The sequence below is a fragment of the Stenella coeruleoalba genome (assembly GCF_951394435.1).
Source record: "Stenella coeruleoalba genome assembly, chromosome: 3".
NCBI classification, from domain to species: Eukaryota; Metazoa; Chordata; class Mammalia; order Artiodactyla; family Delphinidae; genus Stenella; species Stenella coeruleoalba.
In genome coordinates, this window is record NC_137148.1 from 50,875,839 (window position 1) to 50,896,968 (window position 21,130).

The 21,130-nt window shown below is 37.2% G+C and overlaps 1 pseudogene across 1 annotated transcript in view; it reads right to left on the reverse strand.

Annotated features, from left to right (window-relative positions):
- LOC307184842 overlaps nt 1-2,141 on the reverse strand; it is a 46,941-nt pseudogene extending 44,800 nt beyond the window's left edge. The window contains exons 1-2 of the transcript in view: nt 2,103-2,141; nt 1,007-1,194 (exon numbers count right to left, since the gene is read on the reverse strand). The product of the transcript in view is annotated as an uncharacterized misc_RNA (transcript). The remainder of the gene's footprint in view (nt 1-1,006; nt 1,195-2,102) is intronic.
- Between the last annotated feature and the right edge of the window lie 18,989 nt (nt 2,142-21,130).

Sequence of the window (21,130 nt, forward strand, 5' to 3'; positions counted from 1 at the left end):
ATCATCCATTGAAAGGAATACCATGCAACCATTAAAAGTAATGTTATAAAAGATTACTTCACATACTACAATGTGAATTTATTTAATGTACTGAAACTTAAAAATAGTTAAAATGATAAATTTTATCTTATGTATATTTTACAATAAAAAAAGATGATTTCATAACATGGGGAAATGTTCACAATGTATTGTGAGGTTTTTTTAAGTGAAACTATACCATGATGAAACAATAGCAACAAATCATTATACAACAGAAATCAATAAGCCCATTGGTTTATTGTATAAAATTTAGAAGAGCTCACAGAAAAAAATAAATAAATAAAAACTTCCTGTACCATCCACCTATAACCACTATTAACCATTATAAATCCCTAAAATGGGATGGATGGATGGAGACAAATTGATCCCTACTAATGTCACCCTCCATCTAAATTCCCTAATAATCTCTTCAGTATAGAGAAATAATGCCCAGACCATTATCTTCTCATCAAAATCCCACACACTTCACCAAGAATTCAAATATCCTTTTTTTCTTACCTTTTATTTGTTCACTAATAAAAACAGTTAAAAAGAAACTGAGTGCTTACTATTTTACCTTTCACTTTATATCTATTGCATTGCTTAATTCATACAAATACCCTGTGAAGGAGGTACCATATTCTACTTATTTTACATGTGATAAAACTGAGTCTTTGACAAATTAGTCACTGTTTTCCAAGATTACTTAAGTAGAGAATGGTGAAACCAGCATTCAGATCCAGGTCCAGCTAACACCAAAGCCTGTAATCTTAACTACTCTGATAATACTTCTCACTTTTGTATAGGCACAAATAAAATCTTGCCACATAAAATCAAACCTAGGTTTGATTACAAATTTTCAGATTCACTGAACAATCCTGTTGATCAGCTCCCAAATGCTCTGTCTTGGTGCCTACCTCTAGGCTGATAAACAGATTATTCAACTCCTCCTACATCAAATAATCTAAAAGTAATATATATATATTACTTTATAAATTTCAAATAAGAGTAAAAAGTATAGCTCACAAATACCCCAAAATGTACTCCCAATTCGTTTAAAATAGGAATCATATGCTTTTCTTTCATCACTGTACTTAAAACTCAAGGATTTAAGCAGTCACCACTAAAAATCAAAAGTGGATTCAGGACACTGAACTTTTTCACAGCTGTTGCAATCTAAAAAAATAACTGTATGTGCTGTAATTTTATGCCTTTATCAAAAACAAAGAAAATATTTTAGCAGCATGAAGGTTTTTTTTCTGAATTTTAGAACAAAAATGAAAGTGTTAGAACATACATAAAAGTTTTAAAGAAGATCATTACCCATAGCCAACATACTTCACCTTTTAGCATATTTGCATTCTGAAAGGATAAGCTAAAAAAACAGTTTCTTAAATCAATCATATTCAACACTAAAATATGAAATGTTTGCCACAGATGATATTCTCAAATTATAATTTGTAATCCCTTAAAAGAAAGCACTTTAAAACATAGAAAAACTCAAACTAGGCTACAAGTTCTTAAATATAAATTATGTCCCCTGGGAGCAAGATGAAAGGCGATTTGCCCAATGTCTTACTAGGTCCTTTAAATTTATTACATCAAGTTTGATGTAAACTAATGCCTCTGCAGCCTTATAATCTAATGTTCCAATTGTAAACAAATCTCCTCAACCTCATTACTGGACACTCCTTCACCCTATTGCTTCCCCTTGCTTTTCATTAAAATCTGAACTTCTGAGGAAAGCATTTACTTGGCTAGCCCTCTCTAGTGCCCACTAACCATTCTCTGATCCCCTATAATGAACAGAACAGGGAGTGATGGGTGTCAGGAAAAGAGAGATGGGCATTCCTCAATACCAATTTCAGACTGGAGAAAAAGCTCTCTTCCTTTTTAAGATTCAGACTTATCTCAATCCACCACTCCCCATGCCAGTGGGTTCTATTAAACCCAGTGACAGCCTTAGCTTTGGGATCAAATTTGTAGAGTTTAAAAATCTTCTCCGATGATTCTGATTAGCCACTTTCCCAGTGAAAACCACCATTTACTTCCCCTGTTCATCTGACCTACATCTTTCCTTTTACTCCGTATTCTACCATCATCTTGGTGACTTTAACACCCATGTAGAAGCTTTCCTTGGCTCCTGAACTTAGGTGACTGTCTCTAGTCCCCTTCAGCAACTCACTGTTGTGACCACATGTGCCATCCCCTAGAATTATTCCACTTCTGAAGTTCATCTTTAATTCTAATTTCTCTGACCAAAACCTCCATTAGTCTCAGCTTTATCCTTCCCCTACTTCTACATAAGCTCTTAGATATCACTAATACTTCCAGTCCCTTGTTTCTCACATTTGTCACAATTTTCAGTTGCCTCCTTAATTTCACTTCCATCCCAGTTACCAGAACCCATTTCTTCAATACTTTTTTATCAATACCCTTTTTGCTCATATTCTTGGCCTACTTGTATCTCTACCACACTCATCCTCAGACCACCATTCTTGAGCCAATTTAAACATGACACCACTGCTCCTAGCACTCTAGGTCCCTTACATTCTTACTTGCCACAGTAGCAATTCCAAATGTTCTTGAATCCCACAACCTGCTCCCCAGTCCTATTCCTCACCAGCCTCCTCTGGACTTTGCTCTAACATTAAACTTCTCTTTCCCGAGAACTTTTCGTCTCTCTGAGTACATGTGTGAAGACATTCCAGTATCTCTCCTCTTAGCCTTCCTTAATGCAACATACTTCCCAGATCAGTGCTATTCAAAGAATGGGCCATGGACCAAAGTTGGTCCATGAACTCTTACTGGTTCTTGAGGAGATAAGAAATTTCCTCCAGATCATAAAACAGCCACATCAACTAAAATCTCTGTTTAGTTCAACTGACACTATCTCCCTATGCACTTACTTCTCTAACCCCTCCTTTCATTTCATGGCTTGGAATTCCTCTCAAAATTATGTTGTTTCATCTTTCCAACTCTTACAAGGGCCATTGACTGAGAATGCCATTTTCTTCCCTAATTCCTACTCTTCTATTAAGACTTGGCTAAAGCATCACTTCTTCCATCGCAGTAACTCCACCACCACTCTGGGCTAGTTTGGCTGTCCCTCCCCCATGCTTGCATAATATGAAAGATATATCTCTATTTTAGCACTTTCCAAATTTACTATAATTATCTGTTAGGATTAAGTAACTTCTCCCTCATCACCTACTATGAACCCCTTGAAGCAACTTTCTTACTCATTTTTGTATCTCAGCTTTTAATACAGTGTCTGGCTGTTGATAAGTATTTTAAAAATGAATAAATTTACTATTTTCTCTAAACCCCATGATCTCTATCTTTTTCATTATGAGATTATCTTCTCTGTATAAAAAAATGAAAATTAAGTAGAATTTCCCAGTTTTATATCCACTCCTTGTCTTACATTTCTTATCATTATTAACAGTAGATAGATGGATAGATAGTAGATAGAGGGATAGATAGTAGACCCTCTTCTTCCTTCAGTATCTATCACCCATCTGTCTATTGTTAATTTCTTCAACCATGATTTTGGTCCCATTTCCTTCTGTCACCTCTGAGATCTTGTTCCATCAATTAACACTCCCTCATTCCACCATTCCTCTTCCTATTGTCTCCTTGACTTTGGTATATAAACATATTTAAAGCATTCTAACATCCAAATTAACTACCTACCCACCCATACCCCTGCCCCAGCTACTGTACTCTCTCATTAACTTTACAAACAAGTTTTTTTGTTTCTTGCGGTACGCAGGCCTCTCACTGCCGTGGTCTCTCCCATTGCAGAGCACAGGCTCCAGGCGCTCAGGCTCAGCGGCCACAGCTCATGGGCCCAGCCGCTCCGCAGCATGTGGGATCCTCCCAGTCCGGGACACGAACCCGTGTCCCCTGCATCGGCAGGCGGCCTCTCAACCACTGCGCCACCAGGGAAGCCCCAAACACGTTTTTCTTAGGTAGTCTACCTTCAAATATATACAGTGCAATCTGGAATCCACCCTAACAATTCCAATTACATTACTCTGGAAAATAGCACTAATTTCTTGCTCACACCCCACATCAAATTTGCCACAAAATCAAGTCAATTCTATGTCTTAAAATCATTTTCAAAGCCATGAAATTCTCCCCATTTTCTCTAACCTGACTCAGGCCCCCATCTTTGATATGACCTCTTGCAATAACCTCATAAGTGGTCTACCTACTTCCAGTTTATCCTCTTCCCACTCAATCCTCCTTGCTGCTACTTGAGTATACTTTCTAAAAATATGTACCTTTCAAGCATTACATTTTTCAATGGCTATATAATTACACATAAACTAGCTCTTAACATTTTTGGAGGTCAAAGACCTCTTTAAGCAGCTAATAAATGTTTCTGGTTCTTTCTGAGAAAATTATACATACCTAAACACAACTTTGTATACAATGCCAGACACTTGAGGCACACTTGAGGCACACAAAAAAAAATCTTAGTCACCATATATTTAGTGATACCAGTCACTGTGCCATAGAAAGTATAAGGACAGCTACCTAGGCTTAAGCTTAAGAAAATGCAGGTGGGGCCTAAATGAGACTTTGGTTCTCAGTAGAGTGCAGTAAGTTATGTCAGACCACATTCCAACTACAGCAAAGAAAAAAAAATTAAGACATCAGAGAATTAAGGAAGTAGAAAGAATTAAATGAATTGAAATTCCATCTCATCTATATGACAAGGAAAAGGGAATCCATTTGGAAAAAGAAAGCATCATCTAGAGTTTCTAAAGTTCCTTTATATATAATGTCTGGCATGCAACAAAATTATTAGACATGTGAAAAGGGGCAAAATTATATCAAATAATCAAGTTTAAAAAATATTTCCACAGATGAGCCAGACATTGGAGTTTTTTAAAAAAGACTTTAAAATAATTTAAATTAAAATGTTAGAGAAATTAGAAGCAAAAATAACAGAATGAAGCGATGGAAATTTCAACAGAAAAGCAAACAGAAATTATAGAACTTCAAAATACAATGTAAGAAAACTCGAGGAAATATCCATAGAAATACTCAAACTGAAGCACAGAGGGGAAAAAAATGGGAGGAAAACAAGGCAGTGTGTAAAAGACATGTGGGAAAAGTCTTTTTAATGGGCAGATCATGAAACTAAATGCTGGTTCTCTGAAATGATAAACCTTTAGCCAGATTCATCAAGAAAAAAGAGAGAGGGCTCAAATCAATAAAATTAGAAATGAAAAAGGAAAAATTAACAACTGACACCACAGAAATACAAAGGATCATAAGAGACTACTGGAAGCAAATATATGCCAATAAAATGGAAAACCTAGAAAAAATGGCCAATTTTTTTTAGAAAGGTACAACTTTCCAAGACTGAACCAGGAAGAAATACAAAATATGAACAAACCAATCAAAAGTACTGAAATTGAAACTGTGATTAAAAAGCTTCCAACAAAAAAAAGTCCAGGATCAGATGGTTTTACAGGCAAATTCTATCAAATATTTAGAGAAGAGAAAACACCTACCCTTCTGAAACTCTTCCAAAAAATTGCAGAGGAAGGAACACTCCCAAACTCATTCTATGAGGCCACACTGATATGAAAACCAGAAAAGACACAAAAAGAAAATTACAGGCCATTTACTGCTGATGAACATAGATGCAAAAATCCTCAACAAAATACTAGCAAACTGAATCCAACAACACATTAAAAGGATTATACACCATGATCAAGTGGGAAATATCCCAGGGATACAAGGATTTTTCAATATCTGCAAATCAATCAGTGTGATACACCATATTAACAAATTGAAGAATAAAAACCATATGATCATCTCAACAGATGCAGAAAATGCTTTTGACAAAATTCAACACCAATTTATGATAAAACAAACTCTCCAGAAAGTGGGCATAGAGGCAACCTACCTCAGCATAATAAAAGGCATATACGACAAACTCACAGCAAACATCATTCTCAATGGTAAAACACTGAAAGCATTTCTTCTAAGACCAGGCAAGACAAGGATGTCCACTCTCACCACTATCATTCAATATAGTTTTGAAAGGCCTAGCTATGGCAATCAGAGAAGAAAAAGAAATAAGAGGAATCCAAACTGGGAAAGAAGTAAAACTGTCACTGTTTGCAGATGACATGATTCTATACATAGAAAATCCTGAAGATGCTACCAGAAAACTACTAGAGCTCATCAATGAATTTGGTAAAGTTGCAGGATACAAAATTAATACACAGAAATCCATTGCATTTCTATACACTAACAATGAAAAATCAGAAAAAGAAATCAAGGAAACAATCCCATTTATCATCACATCAAAAAGAATGAAATACCTAGGAATAAACCTATCTAAGGAGGCAAAAGGCATGTACTCTGAAAACTAGAATATGTTGATGAAAGAACTCAAAGATGAAACAAACAGATGGAAAGATATACTATGTTCTTGGATTGGAAAAATTAATATTGTTAAAATGACCATACTACCCAAGGCAATCTACATATTCAGTGCAATCTCCACCAAATTACCAAGAGCATTTTTCACAGAAGTAGAACAAAAAAATCTTAAAATTTATATGGAAACACAAAAGACCCAAAACAGTTAAAGCAATCCTGAGAAAGAAAAAATGGAGCTGAAGGAATCAGACTCCCTGACTGCAACCTATACGACAAAGCTACAGTAATAAAAACAGTATGGTACTGGCACGAAAACAGAAATATAGATCAATGGAACAAGATAGAAAGCCCAGAAATAAACCCATGCACCTATGGTCAATTAATCTGTAACAAAGAAGGCAAAAATATACAATGTAGAAAAGACAGTCTCTTCAATAAATTTTGCTGGGCAAACTAGACAGCTACATGTAAAAGAATGAAATTAGAACATTCTCTAATACCATACATAAAAATAAACTCAAAAAGCATTAAAGACCTAAATGTAAGGTCAGATACTATAAAACTATTATGGGAAAACATAGAACACTCTTTGACATAAATCACATTAATATCTTTTTGGATCCACCTCCTAGAGTAACGAAAATAAAACTAAAAATAAACAAACAGGGCCTAACCTAACTTACAAGGTTTTGCACAGCAAAGGAAACCATAAACAAAAAGACAACCCACAGAATGGGAGAAAATATTTGTAAACAAAGCCACCAACAAGGGGTTAATCTCAAAAATATATGAACAGCTCATGCAGCTCTATTCAAAGAAACAACCCAATAAAAAAAATGGACAGAATATCTAAATAGACGTTTCTCCAAAGAAGACATACAGGTGGCCAAAAAGCGCACAAAAAAATGTTCAACATGGCAAATTATTAGAGAAATTTGAATCAAAACTACAATGACGTATCACTTCACACCCGTCAGAATGGCCATCATCAAAAAGTCTACAAACAATAAATGCTGCAGAGGGTGTGGAGAAAAGGGAACCCTCCTGCACTGTTGGTGGGAATGTAAATTGGTACAACCACTGTGGAGAACAATATGGAGGTTCTTTAAAAAACTAAAAATAGAACTACCATATGATCTAGCAATTCCACTCCTGGGCATATATCCAGAGAAAACAATAATTCAAAAAGATATACGCACCCCAATGGTTATAGCAGCACTATTTACAATAGCCAAGACATGGAAGCAACCTAAATGTCCACCTACAGAGGAATGGATAAAGAAGACGTGGTACAATATATACAATGGAATATTACTCAGCCATAAAAAAGAATGAAATAATGCCATTTGCAGCAACATGGATGGACCTAGAGATTATCATACTGAGTGAAGTCAGACAGAGAAAGACAAATATCATATGATACCACTAATATGTGGAATCTAAGAAAACAAAAGATACAAATGAACTTATTTACAAAACAGAAACAGACTCACAAGACTTCAGAAACAAGCTTATGGTTAACAAAGGGAAACGTGGGAAGGGGAGGGATAAATTATGAATCTGGGATTAACATATACACACTACTATATATAAAATAGATAATCAACAAGGACCTACTGTATAGCACAGGAAAATCTACTCAATACACTCTAATAACCTACATGGGAAAAGAATCTGAAAAAGAATGGATATAGGTATAACTGAATCACTTAGCTGTATACCTGAAATTAACACATTATAAATCAATTATACTCCAATATAATATAAAAATTAAATTAAACAAACAAAAACAATAAGGAAAAGTCTAACATATAAGTAATTGGAATCCCAGAGGGGAAAGAGGAAAAGAATGGATCAGAAACAATATTTGAAAAGCTATGACCAATAATTTCCCAAATCTCATTAAGCGTATCCACCCACATATGCAAAACCTCAGTGAACCACATGAAGAATAAATACAAAGGATAATACACCTTGGCACATTATAGCCAACCTGCTAAAAATTTTAAGTGAGGCAGAAATGGTGATGGTGGTAGTGGTGATGGCTAACACTGCAACATAAGCTCTGGAAGCCAGAAAACATTAGAATGTTATTTTTTAAGTGCTGAAAGAAAAAAAATCCTGCCAACCTAGAGTTTTATAATCAACAAAGAAGTATTCAAAAATCAAAGTAAAATGAGAACATTTATAGACAAAAACTGAGAAAACCCATTGCCATTAATCCTGTATTCCCAGAATTATTACAGAAAATACTCAGGCCAAAACAATTATTTCAGATAGATGTATGCAACTACAGGTAGAAGAGAAGGGCTCTGGAAAAAGTAAACATGTGGGTAATAATTTTTAATTGACTGTTTAAAAGAAAAATGTGGATAATGTCATGCATAATCTATAACATATATACAGATAAAATATGACAAAAATAACACAAAGAAGGAGGGGATAATTGAAATACTGCAAGGTATACTCTTCATAAAGTAATAGGAATATTATTTGAGTTAGACTACAATAAATAAAGAATACATACATTACATGTAAATTGACTAAACATGCCTTTTATTTACTTATTTATTTTTACAACTTTATTGGAGTATAATTGCTTTACAACGGTGTGATAGTTTCTGCTTTATAACGAAGTGAATCAGTTATACATATACATATGTTCCCATATCTCTTCCCTCTTGCGTCTCCCTCCCTCCCACCCTCCCTATCCCACACCTCTAGGTGGTCACAAAGCACCGAGCTGATCTCCGTGTGCTATGCGGCTGCTTCCCACTACCTATCTATTTTACGTTTGGTAGTGTATATATGTCCATGCCTCTCACTTTGTCACAGCTCACCCTTCCCCCCTCCCCATATCCTCAAGTCCATTCTCTAGTAGGTCTGTGTCTTTATTCCTGTCTTACACCTAGGTTCTTCATGACATTTTTTTTTCCTTAAATTCCATATATATGTGTTAGTGTATGGTATTTGTCTTTCTCCTTCTGACTTACTTCACTCTGTATGACAGACTCTAAGTCTATCCACCTCATTACAAATAGCTCAGTTTCGTTTCTTTTTATGGCTGAGTAATATTCCATTGTATATATGTGCCACATCTTCTTTATCCATTCATCCAATGATGGACACTTAGGTTGTTTCCATCTCCTGGCTACTGTAGATAGAGCTGCAATGAACATTTTGGTACATGACTCTTTTTGAATTATGGTTTTCTCAGGGTATATGCCCAGTAGTGGGATTGCTGGGTCATATCGTAGTTCTATTTATAGTTTTTTAAGGAACCTCCATACTGTTCTCCATAGTGGCTGTACCAATTCACATTCCCACCAGCAGTGCAAGAGTGTTTCCTTTTCTCCACACCCTCTCCAGCATTTATTGTTTCTAGATTTTTTGATGATGGCTAATCTGACTGGTGTTAGATGATATCTCATGTAGTTTTGATTTGCATTTCTCTAATGATTAATGATGTTGAGCATTCTTTCATGTGTTTGTTGGCAGTCTGTATATCTTCTTTGGAGAAATCTCTATTTAGGTCTTCTGCTCATTTTTAGATTGGGTTGTTGTTTTTTTGTTATTGAGCTGCGTGAGCTGCTTGTAAATTTTGGAAATTAATCCTTTGTCAGTTGCTTCATTTGCAAATATTTTCTCCCATTCTGAGGGCTGTCTTTTGGTCTTGTTTATGGTTTCCTTTGCTGTGCAAAAGCTTTGAAGTTTCAGTAGGTCCCATTTGTTTATTTTTATTTCCATTTCTCAGGGAGGTGGGTTAAAAAGGATCTTGCTGAGATGTATGTCGTAGAGTGTTCTGCCAATGTTTTCCTCTAAGAGTTTGACAGTGCCTGGCCTTACGTTTAGCTCTTTCATCCATTTTGAGCTTAATTTTGTATATGGTGCTAGGGATTCATCTAATCTCATACTGTTACATGTAGCTGTCCAGTTTTCCCAGCACCACTTATTGAAGAGGCTGTCCTTTCTCCACTGTACATTCCTGCCTCCTTTATCAAAGATAAGGTGACCATATGTGCGTGGCTTTATCTCTGGGCTTTCTATCCTGTTCTATTGATCCATATTTCTGTTTTTGTGCCAGTACCATACTGTCTTGATTACTGTAGCTTTGTAGTATAGCCTGAAGTCTTGGAGCCTGATTCCTCCAGCTCCGTTTTTCGTTCTCAAGATTGTTTTGGCTATTCAGGGTCTTCTATGTTTCCATACAAATTGTGAAAATTTTTGTTCTAGTTCTGTGAAAAATGCCAGTGGTAGATTGATAGGGATTGCATTGAATCTGTAGATTGCTTTGGGTAGTATAGCCATTTTCAAAATGTTGATTCTTCCAATCCAAGAACATGGTATATCTCTCCATCTATTGGTATCATCTTTAATTTCTTTCATCAGTGTCTTATAATTTTCTGCATACAGGTCTTTTGTCTCCTTAGGTAGGTTTATTCCTAGATATTTTATTCTTTTTGTTGCAATTGTAAATGGGAGTGTTTTCTTGATTTCACTTTCAGATTTTTCATCATTAGTGTATAGGAATGCCAGAGATTTCTGTGCATTAATTTTGTATCCTGCTACTTTACCAAATTCATTGATTAGCTCTAGTAGTTTTCTGGTAGCATCTTTAGGATTCTCTATGTATAATATCATGTCATCTGCAAACAGTGACATCTTTACTTCTTTTCCAATTTGGATTCTTTTATTTCCTTTTCTTCTCTGATTGCTGTGGCTAAAACTTCCAAAACTATGTTGAATAAGAGTGGTGAGAGTGGGCAAACTTGTCTTGTTCCTGATCTTAGTGGAAATGCTTTCAGTTTTTCACCATTGAGGATGATGCTGGCTGTGGGTTTGTCATATATGGCCTTTATTATGTTGAGGAAAGTTCCCTCTATGACTACTTTTTGCAGGGTTTTTTAATCATAAATGGGTGATTAATTTTGTCCAAAACTTTCCCTGCATCTATTGAGATGATCATATGGTTTTTCTCCTTCAATTTGTTAATAGGGTGTATCACGTTGATTGATTTGAGTATATTGAAGAATCGTTGCATTCCTGGGATAAACCCCACTTGATCATGGTGTATGATCCTTTTAATGTGCTGTTGGATTCTGTTTGCTAGTATTTTGTTGAGGATTTTTGCATCTATGTTCATCACTGATATTGGCCTATAATTTTCTTTCTTTGTGACATCCTTGTCAGGTTTTGGTATCAGGGTGATGGTGGCCGCGCAGAATGAGTTTGGGAGTGTTCCTCCCTCTGCTGTATTTTGGAAGAGTTTGAGAAGGACAGGTGTTAGCTCTTCTCTAAATGTTTGATAGAATTTGCCTGTGAAGCCATCTGGTCCTGGGCTTTTGTTTGTTGGAAGATTTTAATCACAGTTTCAATTTTAGTGCTTGTGATTGGTCTGTTCATATTTCCTATTTCTTCCTGATTCAGTCTTGGAAGGTTGTGCTTTTCTAAGAATTTGTCCATTTCTTCCAGGTTGTCCATTTTATTGGCATAGAGTTGCTTGCAGTAATCTCTCATGATCTTTTGTTTTCTGCAGTGTCAGTTGTTACTTCTCCTTTTTCATTTCTAATTCTATTGATTTGAGCCTTCTCCCTTTTTTTCTTGATGAGTCTGGGTAATGGTTTATCAATTTTATCTTCTCAAAGAACCAGCTTTTAGTTTTATTGATCTTTGCTATCGTTTCCTTCATTTCTTTTTCATCTATTTCTGATATGATCTTTATGGTTTCTTTTGTTCTGCTAACTTTGGGGTTTTTTTGTTCTTTCTCTAATTGCTTGAGGTGGAAGGTTAGGTTGTTTATTCGAGATGTTTCCTGTTTCTTAAGGTAGGATTGTATTGCTATAAACTTCCCTCTTAGAACTGCTTTTGCTGCATCCCATAGGTTTTGGGTCATCATGTCTCCATTGTCATTTGTTTCTAGGTATTTCTTGATATCTTCAGTGATCACTTCGTTATTAAGTGGTGTATTGTTTAGCCTCCATATATTTGTATTTTTGACAGATCTTTCTCTGTAATTGATATCTAGTCTCATGGCGTTGTGGTCAGAAAAGATACTTCATACAATTTCAATTTTCTTAAATTTACCAAGGCTTGATTTGTGACCCAAGATATGATCTATCCTGGAGAATGTTCCATGAGCACTTGAGAAAAATGTGTATTCTGTTGTTTTTGGATGGAATGCCCTATAAATATCAATTAAATCCATCTTGTTTAATGTATCATTTAAAGCTTGTGTTTCCTTATTTATTTTCATTTTGGATGATCTGTCCTTTGGTGAAAGTGGGGTGTTAAAGTCCTGTACTATGAATGTGTTACTGTCGATTTCCTCTTTTATGGCTGTTAGTATGTGCCTTATGTATTGAGGTGCTCCTATGTAGAGTGCATAAATATTTACAATTGTTATATCTTCTTCTTGGATTGATCCCTTGATCATTATGTAGTGTCCTTCTTTGTCTCTTCTAATAGTCTTTATTTTAAAGTCTATTTTGTCTGATATGAGAATTGCTACTCCAGCTTTCTTTTGATTTCCATTTGCATGGAATATCTTTTTCCAGCCCCTTACTTTCAGTCTGTTTGTGTCTCTAGGCCTGAAGTGGGTCTCTTGTATACAGCATATATAAGGGTCTTGCTTTTGTATCCATTCAGCCAGTCTTTGTCTTTTGGTGGGAGCATTTAATCCATTTACATTTAAGGTAATTATCAATATGTATGTTCCTATTCCCATTTTCTTAATTGTTTTGGGGTTGTTACTGTAGGTCTTTTCCTCCTCTTGTGTTTCCTGCCTAGAGAAGGTCCTTTAGCATTTGTTGTAAAGCTGGTTTGGTGGTGCTGAATTCTCTCAGCTTTTGCTTGTCTTTAAAGATTTTAATTTCTCCATCAAATCTCAATGTGATCCTTGCTGGGTAGAGTAATCTTGGTTTTAGGTTTTTCTCCTTCATCACTTTAAATATGTCCTGCCACTCCCTTCTGGCTTGCAGAGTTTCTGCTGAAAGATCAGCTGTTAACCTTATGGGGATTCCCTTGTGTGTTATTTGTTGTTCTTCCCTTGCTGTTTTTAATATGCTTTCTTTGTATTTAATTTTTGACAGTTTGATTAATTTGTGTCTTGGCGTGTTTCTCCTTGGATTTTCCTGTATGGAACTCTCTGTGCTTCCTGGACTTGATTAACTATTTCCTTTCCCATATTAAGGAAGTTTTCAACGACAATCTCTTCAAATATTTTCTCAGTCCCTTTTCTTTTTCTCTTCTTGTTCTGGAACCCCTATAATTCGAATGTTGGTGCGTTTAATGTTGTCCCAGAGGTCTCTGAGACTGTCCTCAGTTCTTTTCATTCTTTTTTCTTTATTCTGCTCTGCAGTAGTTATTTCCACTATTTTATCTTCCAGGTCACTTATCCCTTCTTCTGCCTCAGTTATTCTGCTATTAATCCCATCTAGAGTCTTTTTCATTTCATTTATTGTGTGGTTCATCATTGCTTGTTTCATCTTTAGTTCTTCTAGGTCTTTGTTAATGTTTCTTGCATTTTGTCTATTCTAGTTCCAAGATTTTGGATCATCTTTACTATCATTATTCTGAATTCTTTTTCAGGTAGACTGCCTATTTCCTCTTCATTTGTTAGGTCTGGTGGGTTTTTGTCTTGCTCCTTCATCTGCTGTGTGTTTTTCTGTCTTCTCATTTTGCTTATCTTACTATGTTTGGGGTCTCCTTTTTGCAGGCTGCAGGTTTGTAGTTCCCGTTGTTTTTGATGTCTGTCCCCAGTGGCTAAGGTTGGTTCAGTGGGTTGTGTAGGCTTCCTGGTGGAGGGGACTAGTGCCTGTGTTCTGGTGGATGAGGCTGGATCTTGTCTTTCTGGTGGGCAGGTCCACGTCTGGTGGTGTGTTTTGGGGTGTCTGTGGCCTTATTATGATTTTAGGCAGCCTCTCTGCTAATGGGTGGGGTTGTGTTCCTGTTTTGCTAGTTGTTTGGCATAGGGTGTCTAGCACTGTAGCTTGCTGGTCGTTGAGTGAAGCCTGGTGCTGGTGTTGAGATGGAGATCTCTGGGAGGTTCTTGCCATTTGATATTATGTGGAGCTGGGAGTTCTCTTGTGGACCAGTGTCCTGAAATTGTCTCTCGCACCTCAGAGGCACAGCACTGACTCCTGGCTGCAGAATCAAGAGCCTTTCATCCACACGGCTCAGAATAAGAGGGAGAAAAAAAGAAGGAAAGAAAGAAGGAAGGAAGGAAGGAAGGAAGGAAGGAAGGAAGGAAGGAAAGAAAGAAAGAAAGAAAGAAAGAAAGGAGGAAAGCAGGAAGGAAAGAAGGAAAGAAAGAAAGAAAGGAAGGAAGGAAGGAAAGAAAGAGGATAAAATAAAATAAAGAAGATAAAATAAAATAAAATTTTTAAAATAAAAAATTAAGAAAAAAAATTTTTAAAAGAAAACAAAAACGGACAGATAGAAACCTAGGACAAATGGTGAAAGCAAAGCTATACAGACAAAATCTCACACAGAAACATACACATACACACAAAAAGAGGAAAAAGGGAAAAGATAATAAATCTTGCTCTCAAAGTCCACCTCCTCAATTTGGGATGATTCATTGTATATTCATGTATTCTACAGATGCAGAGTTCATCAGGTTGATTGTGGAGCTTTAATCTGCTGCTTCTGAGGCTGATGGGAGAGATTTCCCTTTCTCCTTGTTCACACAGCTCCCGGGGCTCAGCTTTGGATTTGGCCCTGCCTCTGCGTGTAGGTCGCCGGAGTGCGTTTGTTTTTTGCTCAGACAGGACGGGGTTAAAGGAGCAGCTGCTTTGGGGACTCTGGCTCACTCGGGTTGGGGGGAGGGAGGGTTGCAGATGCGGGGCAAGCATGCGGCGGCAGAGGCCAACAGGACGTTTCACCAGCCTGAGGCACGCCGTGCGTTCTCCTGGGGAAGTTGTCCCTGGATCACGGGACCCTGTCAGTGGCGGGCTGCAGAAGCTCCCAGGAGGGGAGGTGTGGATAGTGACCTGTGGTTGCACACAGGCTTCTTGGTGGCGGCAGCAGCAGCCTTAGCGTCTCATGCCCGTCTCTGGGGTCCGCGCTGTTAGCCGCGGCTCACGCCCGTCTCTGGAGCTCCTTTAAGCAGTCCTCTTAATCCCCTCTTCTCGTGCACCAGGAAACAAAGACGGAAGAAAAAGTCTCTTGCCTCTTCGGCAGGTCCAGACTTTTCCCAGGACTCCCTCCCGGCCAGCCGTGGCGCACTAACCCCCTGCAGGCTGTGTTCACGCCGCCCACCCCAGTCCTCTCCCGGCGCTCCGACCGAAGACCGAGCCTCAGCTCCCAGCCCCGCCCGCCCCGGCCGGTGAGCAGACAAGTCTCTCAGGCTGGTGAGTGCCAGTCGGTACTGATCCTCTGTGCGGGAATCTCTCCGCTTTGCCCTCCGCACCCCTGTTGCTGCGCTCTCCTCTGCAGCTCCGAAGCTTCCCCCTCCACCACCCGCAGTCCCCGCCCACGAAGGGGCTTCCTAGTGTGTGGAAAATTTTCCTCCTTCACAGCTCCCTCCCACTGGTGCAGGTCCTGTCCCTATTCTTTTGTCTCTGTTTATTCTTTTTTCTTTTGCCCTACCCAGTTATGTGGGGAGTTTTTGCCTTTTGGGAGGTCTGAGGTCTTCTGCCAGCATTCAGTTGGTGTTCTGTAGGAGTCATTCCACACGTAGATGTATTTCTGGTGTATCTGTGGGGAGGAAGTTGATCCCTGCGTCTTAGTCTTCCTCCATCTTCCCTATTCCTCCTAAACATGCCTTTTAAATAAGAGAGATCTGCAGGGTGAATTAAAACAAAACAAAACCCTACTATACTCTGCTTACAAGAAGTACATTTTAAAAACAAGGATACCAAAAGTTGAATGGAATGGTAAAGGATATACTATACAAACACTAACCAAAAGAAAGCTCATGTGTCTATATTAATGTAAGAAAATTGTAGCCTTAAAGGTAAGAAGGATGACTAGAATTATTTCTACAGATAAAGAAGTATATTTTTAATGATTAAAGAACATATTGATTCAACAAAACGATAAAACATCTACAGTTGTTTGTACACTTCTTCAAGAATTATATATTTTTTTAAAAATCTGACAGAGGTAAAATAAAGAAAGCTGTGATAATAGTTGTCATATTAAAAAGATCTCTCTCAGGATGAAAGACCTGTATGTGTACTGAAAATTATAAGAGACTGATGAAAGAAATTGAAGAAGACACAAATAAATGGAAAGATTTTCCATGCTTACAGATTGGAAGAATTAATATTTTTATAATGCCCATACTACCCAAAGCAATCTACAGATCAATACAATCTCTATCAAAAGCCCAATGGCATTTTCACAGAAATAGAAAAAGTTCCAGGGCTTCCCTGGTGGCACAGTGATTGAGAATCCACCTGCCAATGCAGGGGACATGGGTTTGAGCCCTGGTCCAGTAAGATCCTACATGCCGTGGAGCAACTAAGTCCATGTGCCACAACTATTGAGCCTGTGCTCTAGAGTCCGTGAGCCACAGCTACTGAGCCCACATGTTGCAACTACTAAAGCCTGCGTGCCTAGAGCCCATCCTCCGCAACAAGAGAAGCCACTGCAATGAGAAGCCTGAGCACCGCAACAAAGAGTATCTCCCGCTTTCCACAACTAGAGAAAGCCCGTGTGCATCAACAAAGACCCAACACAGCCAAAAAAAAATAAATTAAATAAATTTTTAAAAAAAGAAAAAGTTCTAAAATTTGTATGGAACCATAAAATATTCCAAAAAGCCAAAGCAATCTTGAGAAAGAAAACCAAAGCTAGAGACTTCACAATCCCCAATTTCAAACTACATTACAAAGCTATAGTAATCACATCTGTAGTATTGGCATAAAAACAGATACATACATATCCAGAGAAAGCCATAATTCAAAAAGATACATGCAGATGGACCTAGAGATTGTCATATTGAGTGAAATAAGTCAGAGAAAGACAAATATCATATGATATTGCTTATATGTGGAATCTAAAAAAAGGGTACAAATGAACTTATTTACAAAACAGAAATAGAGTCACAGATGTAGAAAACAAACTTATGGTTACCCGGGGGGAAAGGGGGGGAAGGGATAAATTGGGATATTGGGACTGACATATACACACTACGATATATAAAACAGGTAGCTAATTAGGACTTACTGTATAGCACAGGGAACTCTACTCAGTACTCTGTAATGACCTATATGGGAAAAGAATCTAAAAAAGACTGGATATATGTATGTGTATAACTGATTCACTTTGCTGTACAGCAGAAACTAACACATTGTAAATCAACTATACTCCAATAAAAAAAAAAACAGATACATAGTTCAACGGAACCAAATAAAGAGCCCAGAAATAAACCCACACATATATCTGGTCAATACATTTATAACAAAGCAGCCAAGAATATACAATGGGGAAAGGTCAGTCTCTTCAATAAATGGTGTTGGGAAAACTGGATTGCCACGTGCAAAAGAAGGAAACTGGACTGCTATCTTACACCATACTCAAAAATTAACTCAAAACTGATCAAAGATTTTAACATAAGATCTGAAACCATAAAACTCCTAAAGAAAAAAAATAAGCAGCAAGCTCCGTGATATCAATCTTGGCAATGATTTTTTTTGATTTGATACCAAAATCAAAGGCAATAAATGCAAAAATAAATAAGTGGAATGACATCAAACTTAAAAGCTTCTGCACAGCAAAGGAAACCATCAACATGGTTGAAAAGGCAACCTACTCAACAGAAGAAAATATTTGCAAGTCATGTACCTGATAAGGAGTTAATATCCAAAATGTATGAAGAACCATCCAGCTCAATAGCAACAACAACAATCCAATTAAAAATGGGCAGAGGATCTGAATAGACATTTTTCCAAAGAAGACATACATATGACAAACAGGTATATGAAGAAAGATGCTCAACACCACTAATCAAGGAAATGCAAATCAAAACCACAATGAGATATCATCTCACACTTGTTAGAATGGCTATTATCAAAAAGACAATTAGGGCTTCCCTGGTGGCGCAGTGGTTGAGAGTCTGCCTGCCAATGCAGGGGACTCAGGTTCGTGCCCTGGTCCAGGAGGATCCCACATGCCGCGGAGCGGCTGGCCCCATGAGCCATGGCCTCTGGGCCTGCATGTCCAGAGCCTGTGCTCTGCAATGGGAGAGACCACGGCAGTGAGAGGCCCGTGTACTGCAAAAAAAAAAAGACAATTAACAAGTGTTGGCAAGGACATGAGAAAAGGGAAACATCAGGCACTGTTGGTGGAATGCAGATCAGTGCAGCCACTGTGGAGAACAGCATGAAGATTCCACAAAAACTAAAAGCACAACTGCCATATGATCCAGCAATTCCACTTCTGGATATTTATCCACAGAAAATAAAAACACTGATTAGAAAAGATATATGCACCCTCCACGTTCACTTCAGCATTACTTACAATGGCCAAGATAAGGAAGCAACCTAAGTTTCCATCCATGAATGAATGGATAAAGAAAATTTGATGTGAGATTTATATATAATTCAATCATAAAACGGAAGAAATCCTGTCATTTGCCACAACATGGATGGAAACTTGGGAACATTATGCTAAGTGAAATAAGTCAGACAGAGAAAGACAAATACCATATGATCTCACTCATGTGTGGATCCTAAAAACAAACAAAGAACCACAAGTTGATGGATACACAGAACAAATTGCTGGTTGCCAAAGGTGAGGGATGGGGAGTGGGCTACATGGATGAAAAGGGTTAAAAAGTACAAATTCCCAGCTATAAAGTGATGGGGATGTAATATACAGCATGGGGACAATAGTTAATAATACTGTATTGTATACTTAAAAGTTGCTAAGAGAGTATATCTTAAGTTTTCATCACAAGAAAAAAATGCGTTAACTATGTATGGTGATACATTTTATGTAAACATGTAATAAATTTCAATATTCATTCATGACTAAAAAACTATATCAGCAAACTAGGAATAGAAGGGTTTGGGGGTAGAAACACTTTGAGGTAGGAACTATTCATAAAATTTCTATATAAAATTTACATGGAAATACAAAAGTCCTAAATTGGCCAAGGAAATACAAAAGAACAGGAAAACTGGAGGACTTATACTACTGGGCATGAACACTTATATAAAGCTATGGTAATTAAGACAGTATTGTATTGCCTTAGATTGAAGGAAGAGAATAGAATACAAAAATAGGCGCACACACACACACACACACACACACACACACACACACACACACAGTCACATTATTACCAAGACACTAATTGCAATTCAGTGTGGAAAAAGACACCCTTTTAAACAAAGGTGCTGGAGCAACTAAATAAACATTTATAAATATGAATATAGTTATAAATATATAAGAATAATATGAGGAGAAAAGGTGACCCCTCAACCATATACAAAAGTTAATTCAAGGTGGATCACAGATGTACTGTACAAACCAAAACAATAAATCTTCTAGAAGAGACCATAGGAAAGTATCTTCATAAGCTTGGAGCAAAAACTTCTTATGCAGACCAGAAAAAGCACTAACCATAAAAAAATTTGATAAATTGGACTTCATTTAAATTAAGAACTTCTTTTTATCAAAGTACAACATTAAAAGAGTGAAAAGGCAGCACTGACTAGATAATATAACGGCAAAGCCTATGTTCAAGGATGGAATTATATCCAAAACATTAAGAACTACTCTTGTAAATCAATGAGAAAAAAAAACAAACAACACTATTTTTTAATGGGTAAAAAGTAAAAAACAAAAAAACCTTAACTAAAAAACAAAAGAAACTGCCCAATAAACATAAGAAAAATCTCAATATCATTATTCAATGGGAAATGCAAATTAAACCCACAATGGTAAAATTATATAGACAATACTAAATGGCAAGAATGTGGAGCAATTAAAACTCTCATATATTGCTGATGGAAACATAGCTGGTAAAACTATTCTGGGAAAATGTTTGGCAGCATCTAGTAAAGCTAGTAAAGATATACATATGCCTATATGTGACACAAAAATTCCACTCCTGGGCATACACCCAACAGAAATGAGTACTTCTGTCCACTAAAAATGATACAAGAATGTTGGTGACAGTAATTTCATAACAGCAAATACTGGAAACAATCCAACTGTCATTCAAAAGTAGAACAGATAAATTAATTATGGTAGAGTCACACATTAGAATACAACTCAGCAATAGAAAAGAATAAATTACCAAAACATGCAACAATATGGAGGAATCTCAAACAATGTTTAACAAAAGAGGCCAAACAGAAAAGAGTACATACTGTAAGATCCACAGTGATAAGTGAAAAGAATACTGGTATATGACTGAAGGATATGAGGGAGTCATATAGAATATTTCTGATATATTTTTATATTTAGGTGATGATTACATAAAAAATCATTGAGCTCCATGCTTAAGGTTTGTGTACTTCTATATTTAATACCTCACTGTTTTTTGGTTTTTTTTTTTTTTTGCGGTACGCGGGCCTCTCACTGCCGTGGCCTCTCCCGTTGCGGAGCACAGGCTCCGGACGTGCAGTCTCAGCAGCCATGGCTCACGGGCCCAGCCGCTCCACGGCATGTGAGATCTTCCCGGACCGGGGCACGAACCCGTGTACCCTGCATCGGCAGGCGGACTCTCAACCACCGCGCCACCAGG